Raw genomic sequence first — 18,235 nt, 5'->3', positions numbered from 1 at the left:
CTGGAAGAGGAGCAAGTGCTGGGCAAGTGGCATTGTTCCCTCTCAGATCCCTTCCCCACACACAGCACCACAACATGGTGAAATGGGTCACCCTGTACTGATGAATACCTAAGGTTCCACCCCTTACATTGTAACAAGTGTGATAGCTCTCCCTAAGGCACAGAAGCAAACAAACACAGGAGCCTGTCAAGATGAGGAGACAGAGAAGTATGGCCCAAAAGAGGGAACAAATCAAGGTTCCAGTGGGAGAACTAAGTGATGAGGAGATAGCCAATCTAACAGATGAGAAGATAGCCAAACTAACAGATGCAGAGTTTAAAACACTGGTGATAAAGATGCTCACAGACTTGACAGGTATGCTTAAGTATGGCAAATGCATAAGGGAAGAAGTGAAGGCTATGCTAAATGAAACAAAGGAAAATCCACACAAAACCAATGGTGATGAGAAGGAAACCAGAGTTTAAATCAACATTTGGAATATAAGGAAGAAAAAACCTGTCAACCAGTACAAAATGAAAAAAAACAAGAATTAAAAAAAAAATGAGGAGAGGCTTAGGAACCTCTGGCTTAATTTTAAACATGCCAACATATGAATCATAGGGGTGCCATAGGAGAACAGGAAGAGCAAGAAATCAAAAGCTTATGTGAAAAAATAATGAAGGGACACTTCCCAAATTTAGTGAAGGAAGTAGACATACAAGTCTACAAGAAAGAGTCCCAAGCACAGAGAGCCCCAAACAAGCTAGAGCCAAAAGGAACCACACCAAGACACATCATAATTAAAATGCCAAAGGTGAAAGATAAAGAGAGAATCTTAAAAGCAGCAAGAAAAAAGCAGAGAGTTACCTACAAAGGGGTACCTGTAAGACTATCAGCTGATTTTTCAAAAGAAACTGCAGGCAAGAAGAGACTGGCAGCAAATTTTCAATGTGATGAAAAGCAAGGACCTACAACCAAGACTACTCTATCCAGCAAAGCTATCATTTAGAATGGAAGGGCAGATAAAGTGCTTCCCAGACAAGGTAAAGCTAAAGGAGTTCATCATCACCAAGCCATTATTATATGAAATATTAAAGGGACTTTTTTAAGAAAAAGAAAATCAACACTATGAACACTAAAGTGACAACAAACTCACAACTATCAACAACTGAAACTAAAAAATAAAAACAAAAACTAACTAAGCAAATAACCAGAACAGGAACAGAATCATAGGTGTGGGGATCTTTTCCAGGGTTATCAGCTGGGACGGGGAAGAGGGAGAAGTGGGGAAATGGTGCATAATGGAAGCATAATTGGTTGGTACAAAATAGACAGAGGGGTCTTAAGAATAATACAGGAAATGGTGAAGCCAAATAACATATATGTGTGACCCATGGACATGAACTAAGTGGGGTGGGATTGCTGGAGGGAAGGGGGCTACTGGGCAGAAGAGAGCAAAGGGAAAATAAATTGGGACTACTGTAACAACATAATAAAATATACTTAATAATTTGAAAACATTTTAAATTATATTTCTCTAGTGTCAATCTAAGTTATGAATTGTAATAAGATATTTTTAAGCATCCTATTTTGGGGGTTATTCCATCTCTTAATAGCTTCCATCTCACATTAAAACATTAAAAGTAAAGATTACATTATTTTCATTAGAGCTTTACCATTTTTTTGGATATGTGCTGACTTAGGAAAAATTTTTAAAAGGCATGGGTATCAGAATTCAGTTTACAAATATAGTTTAATGGATTTTCATGCTAAATAATAAATATAGTTTGTACTGTGTAAAGTTGGAAGCCTTCATTTAATGATTTTCCCAACACTGTACTTCACCTTGTGTTTACATTCAGTAAATGTATATTGAGAATCTACAATATATGAGGCACAATGACACCTGTGAGAATCGAAAGGCAAGCAAAAAACACAATATCATATTTTTAAATGTTAATCAATAAAATATTATTTTATAATTCCTATTTTTAAATTAAAAAAAGATATAATTTACATGTAGTAACATGCATTAACATATGTGCCTCTGAACGCATTTTTACCTTTGCTTACATCTGTGTAACCATCTTCCAAATCAGGACGTAGACTATTTTCAGCATCATAGGAGTCTTTCTCTTGCTTTCTAACAGTTAATACTGAAAGGACAAAGCCAGTGCCATTTGGTACTGTGGCACCATTTTCCAAGCAGGCCTATGACTTTGTTAAACATGACCGCCACTTTACTCTTCTGATCTTATGTCCCCAGGACCGGAACTTACTGGAAAGCAAGAACAGAATGTGACTAACCACTCTTCACAACCACAGGCAGGAAATAACATTGGAACAAACTGCAGCTTATGCAAAACCAACCAAAATCTCATGTGTTAGAGCAGCCCCAGCAACCCAGGGGCCACACAACAGCAACCCCCACTCTTTTATAATCCAGTTATAATTCAATAAAAGCTCAAAGCCCTCAACAATGCTGGTGTATCTCTCCACACCATGACCCTCTCCTTTCTTGGAGAGTGAATAAACATTACCTTCTGCACTTTCTTCTTCGTGAATTTTTTCACAGTCTGCATCACCAACTACACTAATAAGTGCCATTCACATTCAATTAGCATTCTGCCCTCTTTTACCACAGAATAATTTCTCAATTGTGAGCTTGCTTCCACTCATGCCAGTACCATTGATGAAGGCATGATAAAGGTATATGAAGGTCCTATTAATTGATTTTCATGGTTTAACAACTCTCCTGTTGTTAAACCTTTGCCTTATCCCAGCACTTTTTGAGAACTGTCAACTCAGTCCTCTAGAACTTTAGCTGAGCCTGGGGTTGAACTTGCTCAAGTCTTCTTGGCCGGTCCCTGACCAATATTTTTACTTGCTTTCCAGATTTTTTTTTCCTATCATATTCTATGATGTCCTCTACCTCCATTTCCTCTTTTCTACATATTTTATTTATACACGAAATAAAATATTTGTTGACTTTTGTCTTAGGAAGTTGCGATAAATATCTATAGCCAGTCTGCAATGTTTGTTGAGAAAATTACACTATGATCTACTTTATTTAGTCAAGTTTATTGAGATATAATTCAAACAGTAAAATTCAAACTTTTAAAGATATAATTAAAATATTAATCCTAAATTTAATAAAAGTATGCTTCTAAAAAGAATGTGAAATACAGGCAACAGAGTTTCAAAATGATTGGAAAGTTGGACACTCTCACTGGCTTCCGGAGTGCCTGGGAATCCAGGAGAGAAGACTTTGTATAGAGGAGGTATCTTGGCTCTTGGATCATAGGTGCACTTAGACGCTCTGGGTCTCTGGCCCTTGCTTTCCACATGGACAGGGGCACTCATGGGACCGGCAGATGCCGGACCCACCAGAGGCTTAGGCCCTGCATGGTTGGAAACCCACCCCTCGAGGCAGGGTTCCATGCTGGAACACATGCCTCACTGGGCTCCAGCCTCTGGGACACCACAATCCAGTGCAGTACTGCAAATGGGTCCTGGACCACAACACGGAGACTAAGAGCAGCGCACCCCAGATCCTAAGAGAGAGAGCTGCTGCAAGGAGATGGCGACTCTGAAACCCATGAGTACACATTCCAGAGGATAGAGACATGTTCATGTGGCAGGCTTAAGCTCCAAAAGGACAGATAAGGAAATGGGGAACTTCTGGGTGTGGTTTTGCCTTGTAATCATTTGGAGAGCAAGAGAAGTTCTGGGTCTTGTGGGAGAGAGTAGCTCAGAGCAGGAGTGCTTTCAGCTCCCCTAAAGTTGGAACCCTGTTAATAAAAGCTTGTTTCCTTCAACACAATTCTGTGGATCATGTATCATGGTGACAAGCAGCCAAACCCATGCTGCATGGCTACACTACAACAAAGATGACTTTCAAAACACTATGCTGAGCCAAAGAAGTCAGATGTTGATACTGTACAATCCATTTATGTGAGATCTTAGGAGAGGTATAAATAAGTTATTTTGATAGAAGTCAGCTTAGTGGTTCCTTATGGTCAGGGTTTGAAAGAAAATTGAATAAATTAGGACATGAAAACTTTCTGAAATTATAAAACTTACTAGTTGATTGTGATCATAGTTTAAAAGTACATATAGTTGTTTTATCATATACTGGGCACTGGACAATTAAAATGTGGGCATATTATTTAATAGAAATTATACTTTTAAAAAGTTGATTTCAAATGACATAGCCAGAACTACTTTATAATTTGTCAATCGTGTGTATGTACAGGGTTGCAGGAAGGAGGAGTTAGACAGATTGAGAGCTGGTAGAACAGATGAGGGAACATTGCCACAGTCAAGAGAAGTCAGGATCACCTGTGGTGGAAAAGATAAATACAGCTTAGAAAGAGAAATACAAAAAAGATAATTGAGGACTTGAATGCTTTGCTTTTGTTGAACTTCTGAAGTTGGAGAGCTAAATCCTTGAAATATGCAGCAACTATTTTTTTTATTTGAAGCTATTCAACAATGATATATTTCACAAAAGAGTAATTAATAGACAAAGAAACAAGCACATACTGACAAAAATTTAGAATGCAAACTATACACTTACCAGCCTATAGTACTTATAGGGCCAATTTCTTACTTTAACTGTGTTGTAATATGCCAAACACATAAAAGCAATATTTCTGAAGTATGCATTCACCATACCCAAATAATTCTTGACATATTATCACACTTCTGTTGAAAATCACTGTGGATCTTTCACTCACCTATACTATAAGCTTTGAGATACATAATTTTAAAATATAGGAAATTTGGAACAAGTTTATATAAATTCTTTGCCATAGTTTTCAGCAGTCAACTTTGTAACAGTAATGAAATAATCAAGTTCATGCCCTGCTGAAGGCATTTGGTCTTAACTATATTAAGCAATGTATTTTAATTATGCTAAGAAAAACTGGACTACTTCTCTTTTGAGAATAAAATTAAAATAGTATTTTTCACAATGCAAAATTTTGTCTATTAAAAAGTAAACTCTCTCTGGCTCCCATTTTACTTTGTATAATTCTAATGCTCTTTCAATAAAAACAAAATTCTGTTAAAAAAGAAACAGCTGGAATTGCTCTCAAAGTTAAAATAGAAATATTTTGACAATATCACTATGAATTAAAGTTAACTATACCAAGAAGGCAGAAGTAGCTAACATAGAGAGATTAATATTCTGATAAAAAGAGAAAAATGTCTTACAGAAAAGGAAAGTTGATTTAATGCCATAGTATTTGACTGTTGGCCAAACAGTACCCTGTGGTTTATATCTTACTTCAGGATCTGAGATGTAACCTTTTGGTTTTGACCCCAAACAATAAAAATAAATATGCTGGGTTAACATACAATTGAAGTGAGGAATTTTGAGGGTGGGTGTGTTTATTTTTTAAAATACTTTAATGCTAACAATGTATTGCAAGAGTTTGAGGAAATGGATAGGGGCATGCACTTCTGATGGGAGTATAATTTATTCAACCTTCACAGGTAGCAATACAGTAAAATGTATCAGGACACTTAGCAATTTTCTTTTCAGGATTTTATTCAGAGAATATTGAATAAAGGTAGAGAGATACTGGATCTTGGGATAGTCTTTGCTCTGGTAAGATATTAGCAAAGCTGACACCTTTAGAAAATGTGTATGAAGGTGTCTCACTTGGAGAATATTAATTTTCTTGTGTTTAGCACATCCCACATCATTAACATTTGAATTATTTTCAGTGAAATTTAGCAGATTATATTTACAAAATAGATCACCCAGACTGTTTGCTCTAAAATAATAAGAATATAAAGTCTGTAAGCAGTTTTGAAATTACAGGAATGTAAAGCTTGTTATAAAGTTAAGTATATTTCTAATGTACTTTAATATGTTCTAATATCTAATACAAAAATGTACATTTCCAAAGCTATGTCATCACAAAATTTTGGTTTGAATATATCTACAGGTATATTTTTTATTATGTACAATTTCTTTTCCAGAATGCTATGAATTATATGCAATCATTGCATTTGTATTCTGATACATTAGAGGGCCGGAATTTCTAGACTAGTTTTGATGCTCACACTCAGCACTTCCTTAGTACTCTCTGCTTACCCTATTATTGCATTGATCACATTACATTTTACAATAATTGCTGATCTGTCTACCCTAGGAGATTATAGATACTGTGAAGGCAGAGGACAATCTTCAAGTACAATATCCCAAATAGAAATGGTGGTGTTTGTAAATATTAAATAATTTTAAATGGAACAAATTAAGAACCAAAACTCTTAAGCTAACAGTATTTTAAATAAACATTTTTAATACATTTGAATTAACCAAGCAATAATGAAATAATTTGACACAGTGCTTTTGAATGATTGATTAAATTGTCTTCTTTGAATTTTTGGCCACTTCATTTTGGTTTTTACATCTAGTCTGACATCAATAATTCTCAGTAAGTGTCTCTAATGAAGAGAGCACTGTTACCATACTAGCCACATCATTGAGGGTTGTATGCTTTCTGCCTAACCCAGAAAATTGTCTTGGGAACAAGAAATAACAGAGTACTACTTTTCCTGATAACATTCCAGGTATACGCATTGAGCTATAATCATAAAAGAGGCCAGAACCTAAAATAGTCATAATGAATTATGTCTTTTCACCCCCTTCCATTGCTTAATAAAAATTATGAACTTTGCTTCAAAAGAGACATTACACATTTAAAATAATAATTTGTTATTGAACAGTTTTTCTTTGATATCTTCAGTGTAACTGAGAACCTTGAATTTCCCCTCTGCTTTTTTGAAGAAAATTAATATTTGACTAACTTGGAAATGTATTTTTAAATGTGATTTCTCTTTTGATGGCATAAAATAATCTTATTCCTAAAAGTATCATTTCACGGTTTACCTATACATATTTTCCCTAATGAAGAAACTCAGACATAGAAAAGTAAAGTTACCTGATGTAGCATAATGGCTAACAACAACTGCCTGGATTCAGACAGCTGGGGTTGGCATTCTGGGTTTGCGCTGAGGAGCTACGTGACACAAAGCAAATTAATGGGACTTTATTCTTCTTTTTTCTTGGTAAAATGGGGTAATTACTGAAGCCTAACCATAGCATCATTGTGAGTATTAAATAACAGTGTTAAACATTTGGAACAATGCCTGATACACAATAACTAGTCATTAAGAAAGAACTCTCTACTATGGAAATTCCAATTCCTACTCAGGTCTTTTCTTAAGTCCGTTTTCCTAATCCACCATGGCATATATTCTTTCTTGTAATATTTAATAAAATCACCTACCCTACTATTGAAATAGGCAGTTTGTGAGGAGCAGACTTATTTTTTATTATATGTTACAATAGTCTTCTATTATTTGGTAAAGTGTAGTTGGAGAAAAGGGGACAGAAAATATTATTAAAAATCCATAGATTAAAATTGATTTATATGATTGATGTAAATTACAAAATGGTAAATAAGAAGTTCCTACTACTTCTGATTTTTAACCTTAAGCTAGACCTTATGAATTAGTCATTCGTATAAGAAAAGTATTTAATCAGATAGTGGCTTTCTTAAGGTTACAGTTCTGATAATGCATATGACTGTAAAATAGTAAATTAGTTAATGAGATATAACCAAGAAAATAGTTATCTTTTTTGAACTAATTTTTTTGAGTAATGCATAACTAAAATTAGTTACTGCTTTTTCCTTATTGACATTTTGGTGAGGTTTTTTATTTTTATTTTTATCACAGCCAATTAAATATTTAATAACTGCTTAATTCTTCCTCATTAACAGGCAACAATGTAGAGAAATATTTATTTTTTATTTGATCATACAATTTAGTTAACATGCTTGGTGCAAATTTTCCAAAACTTCCCTTACATCCCATCTGTTGATCAACAGGGGCCAGGTCTTCCTCCTTTTCCAGAAAGCCACATCTCTGTCAGCAGCCCATTCTCATTGCCAAACACTATCAAGAACTTTGAAGACCTGTGGAATTTTCCCTGCTTGCAAGATAAGTTAACTGTCCACAGTTTCATGGAAACCAACTAAAGACAGTAGATTCTTGAATCAGAGATGAAAGGCTCACAAAAAATGCAACTGTCAGCAGTCTTGGGCTGGTCCTCTTATCATTCCAGCATTGCTTTACAAGAGAGGAACTTGAGGCCAATGACAGTTTTTTTTTGTTTTTTGTTTTTGCATCAAACATTGTAGCAGCAATAAACAGACCAGCTGCCTTCCCTTTTATAGCAAACATACATATAATCACTTGGTGGTCTTCTTAACCTACTTATTAGCCTCTGACTAACTGCACAAATGTCTCTGTCAGGAAAAGCTTTGTGGTATGGCACATTCAACCAGGACATGCAGGGATGCTCAAGGCCATAGTGGACTTAGTCTTCTAGTACACACTACAAAAATAAAACTAAACCAGCAAAATGATGACTAATTAATAAATTTAAAGGCTGTAGGTAAAATAGTTATGAATAACTGGAAAACAATTTGAATTACAAAGCCAAAAACAAGCCACCTCTTCATCACCTGTTTTTCCCTCTTCCCTCACCTCCCTTTTGATCTTGACAGTCTTAAATGGTGATATCTAATTGGGGAAGAGTAAGCAGGAAAAAAGAAAATAATCTGACAGCCCTTTCCAAGTTCCTCTTATCTTTGTTCCTAGCTATGAAGGAAACATGTTTTACTCTTAAAAGAAGATTAAAATATCAATAAATAAATTGAACATTTTAAGTTACCAAGTAAAATTGTATTTATGTCATAAGAAATGGCAATTCTCTTATTATTTAAGAATGCGAAGAAAAGTAATAGGATTGATCTACATTATCTCAGGTCTAGTTCTATTATGTGGCTAAGAATCTTCTAATTACCTCAGATTACATTAGTCATGTTAAACCTATTCTCTCTATTTGGGGGAGAATGATAATGTAAATAATACCAGTATTTTAACAACTGTTTAGGATGGATTTAGTTTCTTTAATCTATAAAGGTGTCAGAGGTAAACAATGAAGGATGTGGTCAAAATTATATAAAATTGGGTTATGTAAATCCAAGTCACAATTATTTATTAACCTAAAACCATAGTTATCTAGAATTTTAATATATAATGTGGTCTTAAGAGTTTATGTAATTTAATTATTTCAAAAGGTGAGTTGTAGCTTCACAAAATGTTATTAGTATAGAAGTACACAATTAATTAATGGATAGTTGTTCTAAACAAGACTCTTGGTATTCAATTTAAATATCTTTGCATGGTTCCATGACTCATGCCAAGTATTTCAATCTACTCATATAAGAGATACACAGACAAAATTAAACAAAATTAGCAGGATAACTGTCAGAGTAATATATAATTTAGGAATGCACATAAACCTATCATTATCTGGCAAGAATTTATAATTTCCACTTCTATCATTTTCTTTTCTTTATGGCCGGTCTCTATGAGGATGATGATGCTTTGGATGATCAGAGTTACATTAAAATTTACTCCAGAGTGAGTTGTCTTCATGAATTTTTATTAGTACTCTGGGGCTTTAGATAATCTGGGAGCAAAACAATGATTAAGTATTGTTTTTGGTCTCACAGATGACAGGGAGACACAGATTGAAAAGGGGAATCTTTGTAGTGTATTTCTTAACTTTCCAAATGAATATTTTTGTGGTACGGCTTTAAAAGAAATCCCAAGAGAAAGAATATTGAAAGCATGGCACGCACTTTGCTTACTTCCAATGACTCAGTCACTGAAAAATAGAGCTGAAGAGAATATCACTCACCACTCACAATTCCAGAAGCCAACTCAGCCAAGTTTTACTTTCATGTACTGCCTGGTGTTGCTGTCGTAAAGGTAAATGTCTTGCCTCATGGTTCATAAACAGCTTTTAACAGAGATGGTGTATAATGTTAATTTGTCTTAGCTTTATCCCATGCCCAGCCCTCCGCCCACCCCTCACAGCTGGAAGCCAGGGAGAACCCTTAATAAGCTCCAGGCCATGTGGCAGGAAATGTGTGGGGTGGCCATGTCTATCTCCTTCAATGGCTTCTGAGATTGTCATTCTGCTAAATCAACAGGACCCTCTGATTGACATCCTCCTCAGTGTGTGTAAGGTTGGAGCACAGCCAACATTGAAAAAGATCACTTTCTAGAAATTCAGTGGTTATTGACTAATGATTCCAGTAGGAGAAATGGCTAGAAATGTGTTGTTCTACATTTATGTCAACAAATTTTTAAAGATAAATTTAACATGATCAGAAAATAAATTATTTTTCATATGCTGATTTATATTATGGGTAAGATAAATTATGATGCTACATTTGCTGTCATCATCAATGAAGTATAGTATCATTAACAACCTTTGAAAGAGCTTCTGATAACCAATATTCATGGACAGTACTATAGAAAATGAAGACTCATGAGTGGTGATGCAACTAGTGTTAAATAAACGATATTCAGAAACTAGAGAGGCAAGATGTTTTGCATTGTTTCATGACACTGTGAGTACTAACAGTTTTGCTACCTTTTTCCCTTGGAAATATGAAATTACCCATGATGGTACATTTAATAATAACCATAAAACACAGTTCTTGGTCAGTAACAGGAAGAAATAGTGCCTGGACACTGCAAAACAATGTCCATGTGCATCAACTGGAGAACAAACTGAATACAGGAAGTTTCCATATGAAACTTTACCCATTATGCTAAATCTTCATTGATACTTCATTATACCCAACATGGCATTATTTAACATTGCAATCAAAATATCAAAATGTTCCTATAGATAAGAGTCCTGCACAACCAACAATAAGTTTAAAAAGAGAACTCCGGGGAAGTATTCCACTGCTTTGATGCGTTTGCTATCTCTCACATCTCAGTCCAATCAAGAGCGATTAGAATCAGCTGTTTGCTCTTCCTAATCTCTCTTACCCAGGGTTTTGTTCATATGGCCAGAGGAAGGAAGGTTAGTAAGCCGAAACTATTGAGTTTAGTACTAAAACAACAGCTTAAAAAAACAACTAATGTTACTTGGGATATATCCATATGCAATGAAATCAGTCTACGACACTTTCCACACTGTGCACTCAGGCATTCTCTCAAGAGCTGCAGCAAACTCATGGGAGATAATATTTTAAGTTTTTGAGGAAAACACAACAATACTCAACATCTGTCAGACACTAAATTATTAACAATATCAACATTACATTGGGCTGCATTCCTTCTGATGACATCATAACTTGCTAAACCATGTTTCCTGAGATGGCATGATAAAAAAAAATAAGTACCATATGAAAATCAGTGAAACAGGAAATGAGCTTGGGGGTGCTCGATCTGACTTAAGGGCTTGCAGAGCCAAACAGGTGCACACATCCAATTTGTAAGTAATTGTGGTTCCTTAAGAATGAACTAAAAATATTATTTTGTTCTTTCAATTTATGTGTATTTTTTTTCTAAAAGCCTACTACCTTGTTAAGACATAAATACTTATTAAGCTTTTGCCCTAGTACACGCAATGAAAAATTTGATAAGAGTGTTATGAATCCAAATGTTTGCAAACCTCCCAAGCTATGAAAGATGAGGAGCTGTTTTGTATAATTTTTATAGGGTGACTTACATTCTCTTAACTTATTATTTTGGGGGGAGACCTGAATGTTGAAGTTAACATCTTAGGTTAAACTGACCCATCTAAATTATACTGATATTTTTTAAAATTCAGTGTTTATTTAGGTGTCTATATAGTGATTACTGTAAGGCTAAGGTTTTATTACTTTATTAACAGATAAGCACGACTCATAGACACAGACAACAGTGTTGTGCTGGCCAGAGGGAAGAAGAAACGGGAGCTGGGTCATGGTGGGCCAAAGGGGGGAAATCAGGACATGTGTAAAAGTGTCCACATTAAAAATAAAAATAAAAATAAAGTTAAAATATATATAAATTAAATAATCTAAAATAAATACATATAAATTTGGTTCATCTTAAGATATAAGTATGTGCTCCAAATTTGAAATTGATGATACACAATTTGTACCCTGCTAGTCTCTAAGAAAAAAAGTTAATATGAAAAATATATATAAAGAGAGAGTAAAATATGATGTAATTGAAATGCATTCTTAAGAACAGGTCTTAACCAAGCAGGTGACAGCCCTTAGAATATTACAACTTGATTCTGCCAAATTCTTCATTCCCAACTGGATCATCTGACCTTCACAAAGTAGACTTGCGGTTTAAGTTTAAGCACTTTGGGGGTTTGGTTTTCATGTAATATATGTCACACCTGGGGTAAATAAATTATTGTTTTAAGAAGTAATACTAACAGTGAAACCAAAATGAGTTAATAGTAATGAATAAAAATGGTAAAAAAAAAAAAAAAAAAAAAAGAGCCCAGTAAGAAAGTTTCTCTCTTGGCTTCATTTAAGTCTCAGAGATTTTAGCACATTTTTATGTGAGATAATAAAATGAAGCAGCCATTCATTTTCAAAATATGTCAAAAACTAGTTCTGTTCATTAAAACATCTTCATGATTTTGATTACAAAACAGCATCTCAAATATTTGTAATTAAAAATTACTTTTTTACACTGTAAATTTGAATAACCTTATATAAAAGTGATATAAAATTAATTTAAAACCAATGTACATTTTAATTGAGAACTTGTGGTTAAGGTTGGGATAGAAATAGATACAATGAGAAGCATGATGCTCTATACCTACCTACTGTATTATCCAACTCTACAAGTTGCTTTTTGGTACGACTTTCTGGGGAATGAAAGTGGTCTTCATTTTGAGGCAAAGTGATGGCTAACGAGAACATGAGGAGTTAAGTGAGTAAAAGTATTATGTGATTATGGTTTTTCCCTGTGGGAGAACAATCCTGCAGATTTTTTCTTAGAGATGAAATAGAGTCAGACTGATATTAGAATATTCCATCATTATTGTACATAGTGGATTGAGCGTCGGCCTGCGAGCTAAGTGTCGCTGGTTCGATCTTCCAGTCAGGGCACATCAGAGAAGGAAAACTCTGACTCCAAAAAACCTCCGCTGCCTTGCGGCATACCTCTTCAGGGGAAAGGCTAAGGGAGTAAACCCCGACAGAAAATCCGGAGCCGGAGTCCCTAAGGCGGTTTGACGTTGTAGTCAACACCGGCAGCTCCTGCGGCGCACCTGAAGCCAAGCTGTATTGACTCCGTCTTTCCCTTGGACCCTTCAGCTGCGAAGAGAGGGGGGTCTGCTGCATGGGCAACAGCAGACCCTCCATATCACCCTGCCCAGGCTCTGTAGCTTCAGCTTCACTGGAGAGCACACTCCAGCGTCATCGCAAGATGTCGATTCAACACGGGAGGAGACAGATACCGTGTCACTCCTGAGTCGGACTGCACAGCCATTCTCGGCGGTGCAGATAGACTCTTAAGAAGCTACACCATCATCTCTCGAGACGGACGGCTGCCGACGACGACGACGATTGTACATAGTAATGAGAGATTAGAAAAATGGATTAGAGAGAAACCTGAAAAACATTCATCGTTTCACTGATGTCCTGACTACAGTGTTGTCACGGACTTATGACATGCATGATGCATGGTGTAATGAACATCTAAAAATCTTTTAGTTCCTCCTGACTCAATAGCTTCCTTTTCTCCTCCTGTCCTTTCTCATTATTCTCTTACTACTCCTTCTAAGAAAGAATCCTATTAAATGCAACCTTAATGGACTAATGGTGTTTGGAGTTTGACCAAGGTGTAAATCAGAAACCCATGTGTGTAATATTGGGAAAATTATTTAACCTGATGATGATTTGAGGATAACAAGTATGCTACAAGATTGTATTCTGAAGATTTGTATGTATATTAATTTAGATAGTGTATCAGGACTTTCAATGTGATGTGTTTCTTTTCCCTCCCATGTGTTCATTTCCTAGCTCTGTCCACTTATTTAAGGTCTGTAACCTGCCCAAGTCTCAATGTCTTCAATTATGAAATTTAGGCTAATCACAATACCTACTTATAAAGTTGTTTTGACAAAAAATATATAGCCAAGGTAAAATACAAAGTACAGTGCCTCCACAGGAAAAGTAACATATGTTAGTTATTACTACTACTTCTGTTATTAATAGTAGCAGCACAACTTCCTTCTTCTGCATGCCTCTTTCACAGTGTAGAGTATACAGTGATCCTTTTTATGGTAAAATAGATCCATTATAAAATTAATTACTTAGTTAACAGAAATAAAGATTAAACTTGGCACTTTTAAGTGTCTAAACATTGCGAAAGAATATTTGAGATGAATTAGGCATTAACGAAAAGCCTGTGGTTCAAATTTGTTTTTTCAGATGAGCTGGATGTGTTACTACAGCTGGTCTCCTATGTGAAAGTGGCAGATCCCAATGAGAACAAAGTAAGAAACAGGCTTTCTATGTGTCTGCAAAGGTGGCCAGAATAATTTAGGAATAGTTCTCTACCCACTGGGAGATTTCATATACTCATCACTTTCTTTTAGTCTGATATACAGGCAGTTCCTTCTAATACTCTTATTCTTGGCTCACTTGAATGATTACTTTGCCAGAAATAGGGCCACAGCTCAGTGTTGCCAGATGGACCATGCTCAGCGTGCTCTCTGAAGAGGGCTGAACCTATTTACGACACATGTCATGGCTGAGGTGAGTTAGCGATTTCCCTGGAATTTCACAAGAAGTAAAGTCCAGAGTGGTATTCAGCAATTATTTTGAAGTGGGAAAAAAAAAGTTACAACTTGCTTTTCATAATGTCAGATGACAGGACACAATGCAATGTCTGACAATAAAGTCCACTGAACAAAAGAAATAAAAAAGAAGAATTTAATATGAAAACCGTGTTCTAATTCAAGAATACTACATTAAAAACTCTGAGGTTTCACACTTGAAAAGGGATCAGCTCTACACTTTGGACCCTTCTACTTTATTTATTTTGTAACTTAAATACTTCTTAACACAATGAATCTTAGCTAATTAATTATAGCAGATACTTTGCCTGTATTTTGTCCATGTTTCTTATGAACAGTAAGATTGGAAAATGCAATATAAACTTTCTGATGGTATTTTGACAGCACTTTGTCAGACACATTATTGAAATAGCTTTCTACATTTCAAAATCAATTTTATTCAATAGATGTTATAAAGTTTTCTATTAACATTTTTCCTGAAAATCTAAGACTGAAGAGCATTTCTGCAACCACTTCTCTGAACTAAGATTTGAACTAAAACAATTGTGATGCCTCAGGGCACTGGGGAGATATTTGTGATCTCAGCCCCTCCAACTTCATAAGCTATAGATATAAGATGAGCAGTTAAGGAGTAAATGCATAAAACAGAATTTTGTATCTGAAATCCATAAAAGCACATCAAGATACACTTTTGACATACTTGCTTCAAAATCTTGAAATATAACTGAGATCATGAAAGGTTTGTTTTGAAATTCTCTGTGGTGAATTTTTTATATAGATGGAAAGCATGCAATTGTGTTCATTTAAAGAGTCTAGAGATGTCAATGTGATAATACATACTGGATTAATATCAAATTTTAAATGTGATTTCCTTGAAGATAGAGATCATTTATTACTTATATATGCATACACAACACATTAAAAATCCCCTGATCAGTAGCAAACACACACAGCATGTTTACTGAATTAAACTAAATTGAGACACATCACTTCACCACAGGGTAAAAAGAATACTGGATTAGAAATCGAGGGCAGTGACTCTTTTTTAAAAAAATAATTAATTAATTAATTTGTTTGTTTATTTTATTTTTAGAGAGAGGGGAAAGAAGAAAGAGAAAGAGAGAAACATCACTGTGTGGTTGCCTCTTACTCGCGCCCTCAACTGGGGACCTGACGTGCAACCTAGTCATGTGCCCTGACTGGGAATTGAACCAGCGACACTTGGCTCACAGGCCGATGCTCAATTCACTGAGCCACGGCAGCCAGGCCTGAGGGCAGTGACTCTTAAACTATCATGTGCAAGAATCCCCCAAAGAACTTGTTAAAATACAGTTTTATTTTTCAATTCGTTCTTTCTCTTTCTCTCTCTCCCCCTCCCTACTACACAGAGATACACCAGAAACATATATATTTTCACTAAGTTTAAAGTAATAATGCAAAATATAAATTCAAAAATAAAAAGGAAAATAAGAAAAAAGAAATGGTAAAGACAACCTTAGACACTGAGAAATAAACTGTATCATGCCTCATAAGCTGCTAGACAAAACAAATACTTTTACATCTATTTTTTTAGACTTAAATATAAGGCATTGGTAAAGGTAAAGAAGAGGAAATTGCTGGGAAGCCCCCATGTAACAAGTCAGGGGACTTCTTTTTCCCTAGACATTTCACCTTCATTCAATATACTATTATAAAGGAATTCTGTATTCCTGTTGCTTTGGGAATAGCTTCCATTATAATTTTTTCTTAGAAGCCTTCCCTCTCAAGTCCCATGTGAAACCAATTGCAGTGAATAATTTGAGCAAGAGAAAGGGAAGACAGAGGGTTAATCGAAAAAGGTAGGAGAGGTTTACAACACAACACTCCTTTCCCAGTACCCTTGAGGACACACAGGACACATGTTTACACCTAGACTATGCACACTTGGTCATGGGCTAAGATTATTTCACAAAAAATAACTGTCTATACTTTGTTTGTTTTGCAAGTTATGTGAATTGACTACTTAGAACACAGGAGAAATTTACTTTGCAGACTTTTGTAAAACAGTGTGCCCTACAGGGATTTACGCTGTATACTGATGATTGTCTGGTTTTAGAAATCCTTGTAAATCCCAAGCTCACCAAATATAATGTACCATACCAGTCAGCTGTCAGTTGCCCCATAGTGGGTTCTGAGATGTAGCACACAGTTAAAGTTGTTTTATATGAGCAAGTAAAAGTTGAATGTGAGTAAAAGTTGACTTTTGGTTAAATGTTACATGTGATGTAATGATTAGTTTCAAACTCATCAAGTGAAAATCTCATACATAAGCATGCATATTTTGTTATGTTAGGCTACATTTAATTAGTTGAAAATGTTTTATAGTATATTTTATAGTCAGTAAGTTCTTTCTTTTTATTAAAATTCTTAGTTGAGAAAAAAATTATCATTCCCTAAATACTGGCTAAATCTATAGATTTCAGTTAACTGTACCATAGGTTTTTATTTTTGTTGCTTAATTTTTTCTCGTAGCTGTTGTGATCTCAGTATCAATCTATCCCAATAAAGCCAGTACAGTTATACCAAGGACAGATCTGTGACTACACAGGGAAGTGAAACTAATAGAAAACCATGTCACTACACGGAGAGGCATTTTGTGGTGTGAAGTTCATATCGAATTCATTGGATGAAAACGTCTTTCAAGTTAAATTGATATTTAATTAATCATTGTATGAAAGCTGTTGTTAAAGTTTAAATGTTGAACCACTGCAAATTACAGCATCTGTTTTTTAATCTAATTAGTAATAAAAGAAGTGGTATGCAGAAATGACCATCCCAAGGTATTTAGAGAGTAAGGGAAAAAGACTGTCAGAGAGGGTAAGGCAAATTACCTTAAGAAAGTTTGAATGAAACTTATTAGCAGAACACAACATATCACATTTATTAGTGTACATATCATTACTGTAACTATACAATAAACTAGATACTCCTTTGTTTTTTAGGATTTTTATAAATCTTACCAAATTCTGGTAACTGAATAAAACAACTCAGATATTTTTGGTAGCTAGATCTGTGGACCAGTTGGGCTGTAGGACACATTTGAAATTCAGAATTTTATTGTGTAAATTAGGAAGATGAGAAAAGCAGCATCCCTTCTGGTGGGTTTAGCCCACCTGGTGAGTGTGTGTGTACTGAATAAGTCGAGAAGGCACCATACTTGGACTTAGGTAACCTATCTTCACCTCTTAGCACTGCATCTAACCAGCTTTGGATCACCTCGACTAAGGCACATAAGCTAGGCAGATAAGTTTTCTCCTATTTATAGAAGTCTTTGACAGTTCTCTTTTTGAGTTAGACTTGGTCAAATCATGCAATTTTCAGGACCTCAGTGTACACACACACACACACACACACACACACACACACACACATATATATATATATATAGTGAGAGAGAGAGAGAGAGAGAGAGAGAGAGAGAGAGAATAATAATGGTACCTAAGCAATAGGGTTGAGGAAGGATTGATTGACTTAATAATATACGTAAAGAGAAGTGAATTGTGTGCAGAATAT

Source organism: Furipterus horrens, unplaced genomic scaffold (genome assembly GCF_987537825.1).
Source record: "Furipterus horrens unplaced genomic scaffold, mFurHor1.1.pri manual_scaffold_9, whole genome shotgun sequence".
NCBI classification, from domain to species: Eukaryota; Metazoa; Chordata; class Mammalia; order Chiroptera; family Furipteridae; genus Furipterus; species Furipterus horrens.
Note: the sequence above shows the minus strand (reverse complement) of the source record.